Here is a 14,055-nt window from a genome sequence, read left to right on the forward strand (position 1 = left end):
CGACCTGCCGCTGCAGGAAGTGGAGGCACGCCACGCTTAGCAAGAGTGCATCCTGAGGAGTCAGGACTCAGGACTCAGGACAGGAGGTGCATGCGTACCCGCAGAAGTCTTGGGACATCTTCATGCGCTGCAGGAGCGGCATCGTGTCTTCTTCATCCGACCCGCAGAACTGCTGCGGCATCGTGTCATCTTCGTCATCATCCGACCCGCGGAACTGTTCCGTCATCTTCATGCGCTGCCGGAGGGTCATCCTGTCCTCTTCATCCGAGTCCTGCAAGAAAGCTCGAGTCAGCAGCTCGCGGTCGACGAGGTGGCTGCTGGCACCCATGAATAAGAACTGCATGCCATGCATACCAAAACTTCAAGCGGTGTCATGCTCATCGACTGGCGTGTCCCATTGCCGTAATCCACGGCGGACACGGCGGGAACCTGTGCCACACCGGCACCAACAGGAGGAGGAAGAGGAACCACACCGCCACCGGGCATATTAGAATGCCCGTGGTAAGGGCGCTGGAAGCCACAAGGAATTGGATCGTCAGTGCATTGATTCCGATCGAGTTGGGAAAAAGAAGGAATGCAGAAGTACTTAGTATTTACGCTGATGATCTCCTGGATTTGGCGCTCCTCCAAATCTGTGAGCGGGGAAGGAGCGGTCGCTTCCATGCCATCTGCCCACTTCTCGGCGAGTAGGTAGTTGAACTGGACGGCAAACGCCATTCCGGCGAGCCCTACGCATGCGCATCAAGCAAAGAATTAATGTCGGCCGAGTGAATGTGAAATTGTGAATCGAACTCGACGCCTTGGCTTTGGAGGTCGACAAGGGAAAGAAGCAGCTTACTTGGAGAGCCGTCGTGACGTTCCCAAGAAGGCCGGGCTCGACGTTGAAGGGGCAGGATGCGCCTCCGGAGGAAGTCCCCGATGACGTGACTCGCCGTCAATCCCGACTCCTTCAGCTCGAGGATCCGGCTAAGCAGTGTCTTGAGCTTCTTCGACGGCTCGGGGTCCGCGGACCAGTCCCGGCGAGAGACGGCCCGACGACCTTGAAACCTGGGGTCATCGTCGTCGGCACCCTTGCGGGCGTAAGGACGACTTGAGGGAAGCCGGGAGATACTTGGCTTGCCGATTAAGCCTCATCCGGAAGCTTGCGCAGCCAGCAACTTCGACCCGCTTCCCGTCTGACGTCCGGAGCAAGAAGAAATACCGGAAGGTGTCGAGGTCTGGCATGACCCCGACGAAGGCCTCGCACAAGTGCGCGAAAGTCGACAGTATCAAGATCGAGTTGGGGGGAAGATTCGCCGGCTCGATTTGGTAGAACTCGAGAACGGAGCGGAAGAAGGGGGAAAATGGAAGGCCGAGGCCGCACCGCAGGTGGTCGACGAAGACGACGGCCTCGCCCTTCGCCGGCGCAGGCCACCGCTCTGAAGGCGACCGGAGTACCAGATCCGGGCAAATGGCCACAGAAGACCGCAAGGTGGCGAGTTTCGCCTGGTTGATGATGGAGGCATCCCAGGCGTCCCTCAGGACGGGGTCGACGCCGTGCTCCTTGGTGCTTGGTATCCCGTCGCCCTCGTAAGCCACCTCTGAGATGCCGCTTGGGCACTGGTGTGTTTGGGAATCCTCGCTGCAGTAGCTCGCCATTGGAGAGGGTTTGGACCTTCTTTCGAGTGGAGCGAAGAAGACGAGAAGGCGCTTGGGGCTTTGCGCTTGCAGTGGCTGGCACCGAGGCGAAAAGTGAAGAGCTCAAAGCTTCGAAACCCCAGCCAGATTTATAACTCTGCGCCAGTATTACCCTTTTTTCCCCTAAGGCCTCATTCGGTTTGAAGGATTTTTATAGGAAAAATGTGGGAACAAGGATTCCAAGGAAAATTTCCTATATATGCATTCGGTTTGTAGGAAATGCGTAAAGGAATTTCGTAGGAATACGATTCATTTCCTATGCTTTTAGAGGAAACTACACATCCACTCAAAACTCATTTTGCGCGTAGGAACGAGACAAGTCAATTCCTTAAGGTGGCAAATGCCATCCTATCAAATTCCTATACTACTCCAAATTCCTACGTTTAGATTTCCTCCAAACCGAATGAGCCCTAAGAATCGCTCTGCGCCAGTGTTACTTGACGTTAGGGCTACCAAGTACTGGGCTTCCTGCGCATTGGTAGGTACTGTACTAGCAAAAGGGCCGTGCGTTGTAAGAATTAAAAGAATTGTGTATTTAAGCACTCATCACAATGAGTATTGCTATAGTTTGGTGTATGATTGTTAGATAACAAAAAAAAAGCCCCGCGACGATCTTGCAAGGCGACTCGGTGCGACTAGGTCTTCCGCCTAGTGCCGCCCACCTCAGATCCCCTTCCCTCGCCGTCGCGCGGTGGCTGGCCAGCCTGCGGAGGCGGCGAGGCCACCCCGCCTCCTTCCTCCTCCTCTCCTTTGTCCCCACCGCCGGCTCCTCCCTGTGTTGCGTCATGCGTCGTCGCCGGAAAATAATCCTGTACGACCTGGGTCGTACGCACCCAATCTGAGACCCACTTCTACGTGTGACAGCTGGCAAAACCAAATCTCAAAGCACCAGCCTTCTTCCCATCGTATCCCTTTGCCGAATCTCTCGCCACATCGTTGCCGATGCGCTCGTCAACGCCATCGTCACCGGCAACAGCGAAGCTCGCCGGAAACGGCGACGTTCCCCGATGCCCAGCTCGCGTCCCCGCCCTATCTAGTCACCACATCCAGCCACGAATATGCTCTTTCAGGCTGGTGGCAAATCCCTTTCTCATGGTGCTCCATCCTCGTCGGCGTCCCAGCTCGAGCACCGCCCAACTGCTTGTCCCCGTTCCCGTCGGTGTGGAGTGTAAAAGGTTGATGGAAGCGTTGAACCCTTTGCTCGGGCCGCGGTTTGTATATATTTGTTGTATGCCGTGGCTTACAAGAACCGATCGAGAGAAGATCGACCGGGATTGTTACAGGAGGTTGGAAGAGATAAAACAGAAGAAGAGATAGAAAGAGATACAAAGTTAAACAACTTTCCTATCTCTATACAATATCTTCTAACACCCCCCCTCAATCTAAACCTTAGGAACTTGCGCAAGGTTAAGATTGTACTTGAACTCATCCAACCTCCTCATAGTGAGAGGTTTTGTGAAGCCATCAGCAAGTTGATCTCCAGTAGGTATAAACCGAATATCAAATAGCTTTCGAGCTACTCTTTCTCTGACAAAATGGAAATCAACTTCAATATGTTTGGTGTGTGCATGGAAAACAGGATTAGCTGAAAGATAGGTTGCTCCAATATTATCACACCATAATCGAGCAACTTGTGGAGCCTTGATTCCTAGTTCATAGAGCAATGTCTGTATCCACATTACTTCTGCTATAGCATTTGCCAAAGCTTTATACTCCGCCTCTGTACTTGACCTTGAGACAGTAGCCTGTTTTCTTGCACTCCATGATATGAGATTAGTTCCCAGAAACACAACAAAACCACCTGTAGACCTTCTATCATCGGCACACCACTAGTGCAGAACCGGGCAATAGCACCGGTTCGTAAGGCCCTTTAGTGCCGGTTCCATAACCGGCACTAAAGTGTGGTCACTAAAGGCCTCCCCCCTTTAGTACCGGTTCAGCACGAACCGGTGCTAAAGGGCAACCACGTGGCACGAGCCAGCTCCGGGGGCCGGGAGCCCTTTAATACCGGTTGGTAACACCAACCGGTACTAAAATGTTTGGGGGGTTTTGGTTTTATGATTTCTTTTTCATTTAATTTTGTGTTTTCCATTTTAATTCTTTTTCGTTTGCTGGTATTTTACGATACTACACATTGTACACGTTATGCATATATATATATATATATATATATATATAGAGAGAGAGAGAGAGAGAGAATTTCTAGTAGAACCAATCATATATATATCATCAATGTCTCACAAACCACCATATTAATTCACACATACGCACATGTATAGCTATATACAATTTCTCCTACATATGCATGTTGCCTTCGGAGCCAGTGGCATTAGCCTAATTGGTGCCTTCGGAGCACGATGACAATTGGAAGTGGTTCATGACCTGGTCGATGTGGGCGGTAGCGGGTAATAGTATTCTCCCTTCGGATTTATGACCTGGTCGAGCAAAAATCCCGCTATTTCCTCTTGAAGTGCTTCTACGCGCTCCGTTTCTAGGAGCTTGTCCCGCACCTCTTTGAACTGTTACGAAGGAGATCAATATGCATGTGTATTAGTTGTGTGACTAGATATCGATAATGGTGTAAAAATTGTGAATAGTGTTCTGACAAGCGTACCCATTCCTGTCTTTGAGATCTGCTCCTTTCGGACGCCATCATGCGAATGCTCTCGCAAACGCAGAATGCACACAGATCAGTCCCCTACGCCTGCTTCAGGGCCTTTATTACAAGAATGGAATTTAATTTGATCAGATAATAATTAATCAAGCATGATAATTAAAGAGATGGCAGGTAGCTAGCTAGCTAGTACTACTTAATTACTTACCTTGGGTCGAAATCATTTCAGCTGTCGTTTCCATTCGCCTTCTGTGATGCTGATGAACCTTGCCCAAGCCCTGCCCGCCGACAAAGAAAATGAATAAAGGGGTTATTAAATAGTTCATATCATGAAATGACGAACTAAATAGGCCGAGATATATAGTTAATAATGATTGAAATTACCTGTTGACTATCCCAAACAAGATGTTATAGTCACTATTTGCTTTGAATAGTGAGTCTAGTATTTGAACTGTTCCGGCGTCAACTTTAATGATACACAAGATTCAGTGAAATCTGCATGCACACACGTTTGCATGTCTTAGTTAAGCGGGCATATGTAAGCAAAAACATGTAGCTAGCTAGTAGGCAAAAACAGAGAATTTGTAGTACAAGAAAGTGTGACTCACTGGAAGTTGTAAGGAAGTAGTATATCTTCATTGTATTTGAGGCGCTTCAAGAACTCTAGCATGCTGTCCTCTACCTACTTTTCATAATGCTTGTTTATTTTCCATGTGTATTCATTAACGGTGTTTGGGTCAATGAACCCAATGCCATAGCGTCCACCTTTTCTCATTTCATGCATCTTCATCCTGCATAATACCACCGAAAATAATATAGTGAGGATAGTTACAGGTAATGATTGATCAAAAGGATCACTACAGCTAGCTTGAGACTTAAATTACAGAAAGAAATCACTTACAGACAATAGCAACTGACGATAGATTTATCGAGTGCGTCTTGATTGTATAACTGAAACAGTTCAGAATACTCAACGGTCACAGCATTCTCATGGTAGTAATGATCCTTCTTGACTTGCACCATGAGGGACTCTCGATCGGATCTCTTGGTAATGTCCATGTACCATTGATGCAATTCATACATTCTTGTTGGGAGCTTCTTGACCTCTTCTGGCTTGACCAAAGGTTGGCCCCGGGCATATTTCCGTTTTATTTCCTCCTCTGTAAGCACAGGCATGTCCTCGATCTCAAGGAGTTGTCCAACAGTGATGTTGAGAGTTTCAGCCTGCATTATATGCTCCTGGGTTATTACCACATCGCTCACCTCGGGAACGTAAACTGTTTGCCCACAATAATATTGGGCGCGCGTACTGTTACGTGTTGTTCGCGGCACAACAAGCGGGGGGATCGATTGCGCCGCCTGTTCTCCCAGCTGGGCAACGGTTTTCCCGCATTTTTTGACAGCTGCTTGTTGTTTGCTCGAGCTCGAGCTCGCCTTCTTCTGTAGATGTTGTCGATGTAACTTCCTGATGTGGCGCTCATAGTTTGTGTCAACAGGCTTAGGAGCTGGTGGTTGAGCCATACGAATGAAGTGGTCAACTACTTCCACATGCACTTTCTCCCTTGGCGGCGGTAGCGGTTTCGGTCCAAAATGGGCATCGACTTCTGCCCGCACTATGGCATTGGTTTGCTCCTCGGTCCTGTCGTAAGCCCTCTCAGGAAGAGGAGTACACTAGTGCAGAACCGGGCAATAGCACCGGTTCGTAAGGCCCTTTAGTGCCGGTTCAGGAACCGGCACTAAAGTTTCGGCACTAAAGCCCCCCCCCTTTAGTACCGGTTCAGCATGAACCGGTGCTAAAGGGGAACCACGTGGCACGAGCCAGCTCCGGGGGCCGGGAGCCCTTTAGTACCGGTTGGTAACACCAACCGGTACTAAATGGTTGTGGGTTTTTGTTTTATTTTGTATTTTTCAATTAAATTTCTGTTATCAATTTAATTTAGGGTTGTTTTACGTTATAATGAGTTGTAGTCATCATCATCATCATCATCATCACATATTAATAAATAAATAAACTCTAGCTAGCTAAAAATCATCGTAGTCGTCTAATTACCACTATTTAATCATCATAGTCATTACCGCTAGCTATCTAATCATCATCAACGCTGGCTAGCTTAAAGAGGAAACATTCACTTTGTAACAGAAGCAAAGATATCATCAAGTTCAACATAATCATCACCAACATCGAAGTTCAGGACACGGACATGAGACAAGTACTAATTAAGAGCATGAACTAGTAGCTACTGATCCTGTTGCTCCCTCTCAGGTAGAATAGCATAGAACATGTATAGCTCTCCTGATTCATCATACTGGAGCATGCAGATGAATCTGTCTCCTAATCTTGGGTTGCGCTTCTCCTTACTGCCCCCTAGTACTTCTCTGCGATTGTTAACAATTTTGCTCCAATCTTTCACTATTAAGCATTCTTCGCTTTCAGAAATCCTGAATGCACTCATGTGCAATGTAGGAAATCTTGGTCGTAAGCTAACCATTGACATGCGACCTTTTGTCTCGATTCACTGAGGCACAACTGTCATCGAAAGTCCCTTTTGAACAACATCGTATAGTAATTAATATACTAAGCAATGAAAGTTTAGCTTCAAAAATAATGTATGCAAAAGATGCACTAATTAAGGACAAATATTTAAAATCTTACCATCTTTTGATTATAGATGTGACCGTAGTTCAATACAATCACCATTGGTCGCACGTTTTGAGTACTAACATTTCTAAGTTTAGGAAAAAAATTTGTCTTGACAGTATTAAGATCTTCAAGCCATGAAACATAATGACTTATCTCCTCACAGTTTAGTTGAGCCCCGGGGCAGTAGTAGGTCATGTCTACCAAGCGCCGGACATGTTTACTTGAACCGAAATAAGCTGACAATACAAATTAGTTGTCAACTATTTTTGAATAAACTGTATGAAAGACATAAACATATGCATGCATGGTTGAGAAAAACTCACCAAATGGTAGAACTGGAGGCGTTTGCACATCGACCCAGATGTCTATATTACCTTCAATATCATCTTCTGAACGAATATCAAAGGTGATAACCATATCTGGCTCAAATGCATAAGCCTTGCATAGTGTTTGCCAAGTTTTGCATTCAAAATGGGTGTATGTGTCTCCATTATATAATTTGACGTTGAAAATATACCCATGCTCCGTCTTCAAGTAAACTCTCTTTACCTCCATATCATCTATAGCACTAAAACCTATCTTATCCAATACAAAAATTCTTGCATGGCAGGGGATGCGCTAGTAGAATAGTGAAAATTTAAAATTATAAGTTGAAGCAAATGAAGCATAAGTTTTGCATTCAAATAATAATTGACAAAGTGACTTACTGTATCAACTTCGAATGTCTCATCCAGCTTGATGCTGAAGCGCCTACCATCAACAAGGAAATTTTGGTCGCACAGGCCGCGCTGGTCTTCACAGTGTTCGCACATAATAAAATCTTTTTCGTCGTCAGATAACATTTCCTATGTTTATATAGGTGAAACATTAAACACTTATATCTAGCCAAATATATATTCATCTAACATTTGACATTAATATATCTAACTATATATTCAATTGACATTACTATATGTTTAACTTTTCTATCTAATTCATCTAACATTCGACATTAATCTAACATTTATATAAACTCAAAATATATAAAAATTAAATAAACAGAAAAACTCATTAACAAATAATATTTTAATTAGATCATCAAATCTCATATACCTAAATTTTCTTACTAAAAATAAACTAGATATATTAATTATTCAATTAGTTCTAATCTCATATACCTAAATTTTCTTACTAAAAATAAACTAGTTATATTAATTATTCAACTAGTTCTAATCTCATATACCTAAATTTTCTTACTAAAAATAAACTAGTTATATTAATTATTCAACTAGTTCTAATCTCTAGTTCGACAATTTTTCTATCTAGCTAGCTAATTCATCTAACATTCAACATTAATCTAACATTCGATCATCTAATTAACTTTTCTAAAAAACAGAAAATAAGTTAAAAAAAATGTGTGTGTGTGTATGTGTGTGTGTATGCATGTATGTGTATATATACGTATATGTGTGTACGTATGTGTGTATGTGTGTGTGTATGCGTGTGTGTGTGTGGTATATGTGTGTGTGTGTGCGGCCCCGTACGCCGTCGCCCCGTACGTACGAGCGGGGGCGCCGGCGTACGGGGCGGGGGCGCCGGTGTGTGTGTATGTATGTGTGTGTATGTGTGTGCGGGAGCGAGAGAGAGACGTACGACCGCGGCGATGACGACGGACGGCGGCGGCGTTCGGGGTGGCAGCGCGAGACGACGACGACGACGGGCGGCGGCGGGGACAGCGAAGATGACGACGGACGACGGTACGGGCGACGGGCGGCGACGACGAGATCGAGCGGCGCGCGCGGCGGAGGTTGGAGACGAAGTGGGGAGATGAAACTGAAATTTTCGTAAGTGCTATATATATAGGATGGGCCTTTAGTACCGGTTCGTGGCTCAACCGGTACTAAAGGCCTATTTTCGTCAGGCCAAGCGGCGGGAAACGAAGGCCTTTAGTACCGGTTGGAGCCACCAACCGGTACTAAAGGGGGGCCTTTAGTACCGGTTGAAGCCACCAACCGGTACTAAAGGCCTTGCGCTGCCACCCCAAAGTTTAGTCCCACCCCAATAGGTAGTTGTGTAACTAAAATAGGTAGGAGGAGAGATCGATAGCTCTTATGTCACAAAAAAGAAGTTGTATCAAACCTTTTATGTCGGATCTAGAACAAACCAATCGGTATCGCCATCATACAACCCAACCGTTGCTCGTGATGCATATATATGCATATCATATGCACGGTTGGACGTATGATGGCGAATCCGAATGATTTGTATTCAGTCGATGAACTGGTAAATGTATGCAGTCGATGAACTGGTAGATGTATGTAGTCGATGAACTGAAAGACTTATGCAGGGAAGGCGAGAGGTGGGCTATATATAGAGTCGTCTGGCTCACAAAGTGATTGTGGTAGTTTCGATCCAACAACTCACATGAGCTATGAAGAAACACACCCTTGATCCAACGACTCGCAAGAGCTAGAAAGAAACACACGATCCGTGTGATTCTTCCTGATTGGTGGGATGCATATTAGTACCCACTCCGTACTCCGAAACTCTGATACTCGGAAAGAGTTTGTCCAGTTTGTACACGAAGTGCGTCCAGTTTTTGCCGTGACCCTCTCTACTCTTTCGCGCATGCTATGCGGGTGATATGATGATACCATGCCAAGTTTCAACATTTTCAGGATTCATTTTGTAGTGATTTTCAATTTCACGGTCATTTAGCTCTCTAAACAATTAGATAAATGACCGAAAAACAACAAATGATGTCAGAACATGTTGGAAATTGATGACATCGCTTTAAATGCTGCATACTAAACACAAAAGAAGTCCGGAGTTCAAATAAGTTTAAAAAACATTGAAGTGGCCATGTAACAGATGAGTTCTCGTTCGAAACCCTGATACTCGGAAAGAGTATGTCCAGTTTGTACACGAAGTGCGTCCAGTTTTTGCCGTGACCCTCTCTACTCTTTCGCGCATGCTATGCGGGTGATATGATGATACCATGCCAAGTTTCAACATTTTCAGGATTCATTTTGTAGTGATTTTCAATTTCACGGTCATTTAGCTCTCTAAACAATTAGGTAAATGACCGAAAAACAACAAATGATGTCAGAACATGTTGGAAATTGATGATGTCGCTTTAAATGCTGCATACTGAACACAAAAGAAGTCCGGAGTTTAAATAAGTTATTAAAAATAAAAAAGAGGTGCAATGCTGGTTAATTTGCTTCAAGCCATTCGGAATAGTGTAGACTGCACTGCACATAGCTCAGTGCAATCTATGCTATTCCGCAAGGCTTGAAGCTAATCAACATGTAGATGAGCATTGCAACTCTTCGTCATTGTCTGTGCACTCACGGCTTATAAACCGCTCATACTGCCTCTCTCTTGGCGAGGTGGGACTAAAAACAGCTTGCCATAACCTCATTAGTACCGGTTCGTGGTACGAACCGGCACTAAATGGTGATGGTGGGGCCATAGCCTGACCTCAGGCTGACACAGCCTCTTTAGTACCGGTTCGTGGCATGAACCGGTACTAAATGTTCGCCACGAACCAGTACTATTGATCGCCGCCATGAACCGACACTAATGTACACATTAGTGCCGGCTCTAATTCAAACCGGCACTAATGTGCTTCACGTTTAACCCTTTTTCTACTAGTGGTAGTGAGGTTTGGACCATATTTATATCGCTTGCCTCCGCCTGTACTTCCTGTACTATGACCTCGACTCGTACCGCTACGCACCATAGCTGCGGGGTGTCTCTTCTGTGATTGCTGAGGCGGCGGAGACGGCTAACGGGGCTGAGTTGGACGAGGAGGAGTGGCCTGAAGCTGTGCCGGACTTGCAGTGGCCTGAGGTTGTGCCGGAATTGGAGGAGGAGTGGACGTCTGACGCTGTGTCGGACTTGGAGGAGGAGTGGCCTGACACTTTGCCGGACTTGGAGGAGGAGGAGTGGCCTCACATGTTGGTGGACTTGGAGGACCGGGAGTCTGCTGACTCGGTGGCGGACTTCGACGAGGAGTCGGGTGACGCGGAGTCGGTGGCCTTCGAAAGATGATGCAATCCTTTCTCCATAGGATGATACGATGTTTGGCATCTCCGAGTGTGTGCTCCTCGTCACCTCCAGGAATGTCAAGCTCTAGCCCCGAATATTGGTCCACCACCTCATCAACCACGACACGAGCATAGCCTGCTGGAATCGGGTTGCAATGGAAGGTTGCATCGGGGGAATTTGTATAAGCAACGCCGTCCGCCACCTTCAAGGATATGTTCTTAATTTTGAAGTGTAGCTCACAGTTAGTGTTCTCTGCGATATCATCCACGGGGTATCTATCGAGCATTGCGTCAAACGGGGTGGAACCCACGCTGCTTCTCGGCATGGATGGGGCGGTGGTATCCAATGCTTGATCATCCGCTAGCTGCTGCAGCTGCTAAGACCCCCTTTGCTGGCTAAGTGAGTCGATCTGCTCCTGCTGTCGCTGGAATTTGATTGCCAAGTCCGTGTGTGCTGATTCTAGGCCTTGAAGGCGTTCATAGTCGAGCTTCCTCTGCTCCTCCTCCATCTTCCTCTTCTTCTCCTCCGCAATCTTCTTTCTCGCACGGGTTCTGTAGTCGGTGTTACAGTCCAAAAACCCCTCATACCACGGAATAGCGCCCATGCCTCATGTTCTTCCCGGGTGTTTAGGATTTCCCAGGGCACGCGTAAGCTCGTCGTTCTCTCTGTTGGGCTCGAACAACCCGGATCGAGCCTCTTCTATTGCAACAAGTAGCTTATCTTCGGCTCCGTCGAGACATGCCTTCTTGGAAACTTTGCCTGTCTTCGGGTCCAACTCCCCCCCATGCGCATAGAACCAAGTCCTGCACCTGGGGGGCCAGCTCAATGTTTCTGGAGTGACACTTGCATCCAGCATCTCTTTCTCAGACTTATCCCACTTAGGCATTCCCGCCGCATAGCCACCTGACCCTAGCTTATGGAACTTATCCATTTTTGCGGCATTGGCCTTGTTTATTCTTGACCGTTCCTTAGATAATTTCCGAATCCTTGAATTTCACGAAATCGTCCCAATGAGCACTTTGATTCTCTAGTGTTCCCTCGAATACTGGAGTCTTCCTTCCTCCCTTGACTTACTTGTCCCATTCACGATTCTTGTGGTTCTTGAATGAAACCGCCATCTTCCTAAGAGCAGCGTCCTTGACTTTTTGCACATATGCTTCTATGAAATGATCTGGTAGGGTGAAATGTTCCATGAGAGTATCCCAAGCAGACTTTTTTGTCTCTCGTCGACAAAAGTAAGATCTGGACGTGGCTTTGCTCGCTCTCTCCATTCTTGAAGGGAGATCGAGAGTTGGTCCTTCACAAGAACTCTGCACTGACCAACGAACTTGTTCGCAATCTTCTTAGGCGCTAATGGTTCGCCATTAGGTTTGATTGCCTCGATATTATACTTTACGCCCTCCTTCAACTTTTTGTTCGGGCCTCATTTTGTTCTGTTGCCTGAAGATTTGCTCGATCCGGATGGCTGAAAGAAGAAAGATCGATTCGTTAATATATCTTCAACTCATTTAAAACATGTGATGATCACCAGATGCCTGCTTATATAAATATATATACCTCTCCGGTGTTGTCATAATCGTAGTTCATGACTTCATCAATTCGGTCGTCGCGATCGAATATCATATCACCCTCTCCGGTGTTGTTTAGAAATTCGGAGCCGTCATAATCTTCTTCATTCTGATCATCATCTGGCCCGCGTATTATATCGAACATGGTATGTTCTCCCTCTCTGTCGGTATTGTCCACCATAGCTTTTATTTAACTATGCCAAAAGAAATATAAAACAATTTAGTATTCAAATTACATCGTCTCGAATAATAGATATAATCTTGAATACATCGTCTCGAATAATAGATATAATCTCGAATACATCGTCTCGAATAATAGATATAATCTCGAATACATCGTCTCGAATAATAGATATAATCTCGAATACATCGTCTCGAATAATAGATATAATCTCGAATACATCGTCTCAAATAATATATAATCTCGAATACATCGTCTTGAATATTATATATCGAGTACATCACTGGCTAGGTAGCTAATAAATATCGAATACTACAGAAGAATATAGGACACTTGCGGTTCCTGCGGCGCGGGCGGTGGACACCCAAAGAGAAGGAACCCTCACAGGATCATAGCTGAAGTGAGATCCCTGAAGAAACTGCCAGGTATTGGAGAACCTGCCGCCCTCTAACGCAACCATGTAGCGATGGACGTGCTCGTCCTCCTCCCTGACACGGCGACGTACCACCTTCGGCGGGGCCGGCTCCCTCCGCACTGAAACTGGCCCATGCGAACGCCACCAAATGAGATCAGGGTCGACGACGGGACCCGGGGCCGGGTTCCTCATCAAGCGGCGCGCCCCTCTAGGCAGCACCTCCCAGTGCCAGCCCGGCGGAGCCCAGTCCCGGACATGGGTCGGTCGGACGTCGTCGCGGACAGGTCGACGGCGAGGATGCGGGCCGGGCATCGTCGAGAACAAATACTAGCTATATGCCCGCAAAAAGTAACATTTTTTTAATGATTGGATTTTGATAACTAAAATTTCTAACATTTCTATATAACTAACATTTCTATAACATTTCTAATATTTCTAGAACTAAAAAAAGAAAAATTTCTAACTTTTTTATAACTATTTCTATAACTAAAAAACAGAAAATTTTCTAACAATTCTAACATTTCTACCTATTCTAACAATTCTAACATTTCTAACTATTTCTAAAAAACAGAAAAATTTCTAACAATTTCTAAAAAACAGAAAAATTTCTAACATTTCTAACTTTTTTATAACTATTTCTATAACTAAAAAACAGAAAAATTTCTAACAATTCTAACATTTCAAACTATTCTAACATTTCTAACTATTCTAACATTTCTAACTATTTCTAAAAAAAGAAAAATTTCTAGCAATTTCTAAAAAACAGAAAAATTTCTAACAATTTGTATAACTAAAAAACAAAAAATGTATGTGTGTGTGCGCGCTCACCGGCGAGGCGAGAGGCGACGGGGGCGGCGACGGGGACGGCGACGGGCGCGGCGACGACGGGGATGACGACGACGGGGACAGGGACGGGGCGGCGATGAC

This window comes from Triticum dicoccoides, chromosome 5A (assembly GCF_002162155.2).
Source record: "Triticum dicoccoides isolate Atlit2015 ecotype Zavitan chromosome 5A, WEW_v2.0, whole genome shotgun sequence".
NCBI classification, from domain to species: Eukaryota; Viridiplantae; Streptophyta; class Magnoliopsida; order Poales; family Poaceae; genus Triticum; species Triticum dicoccoides.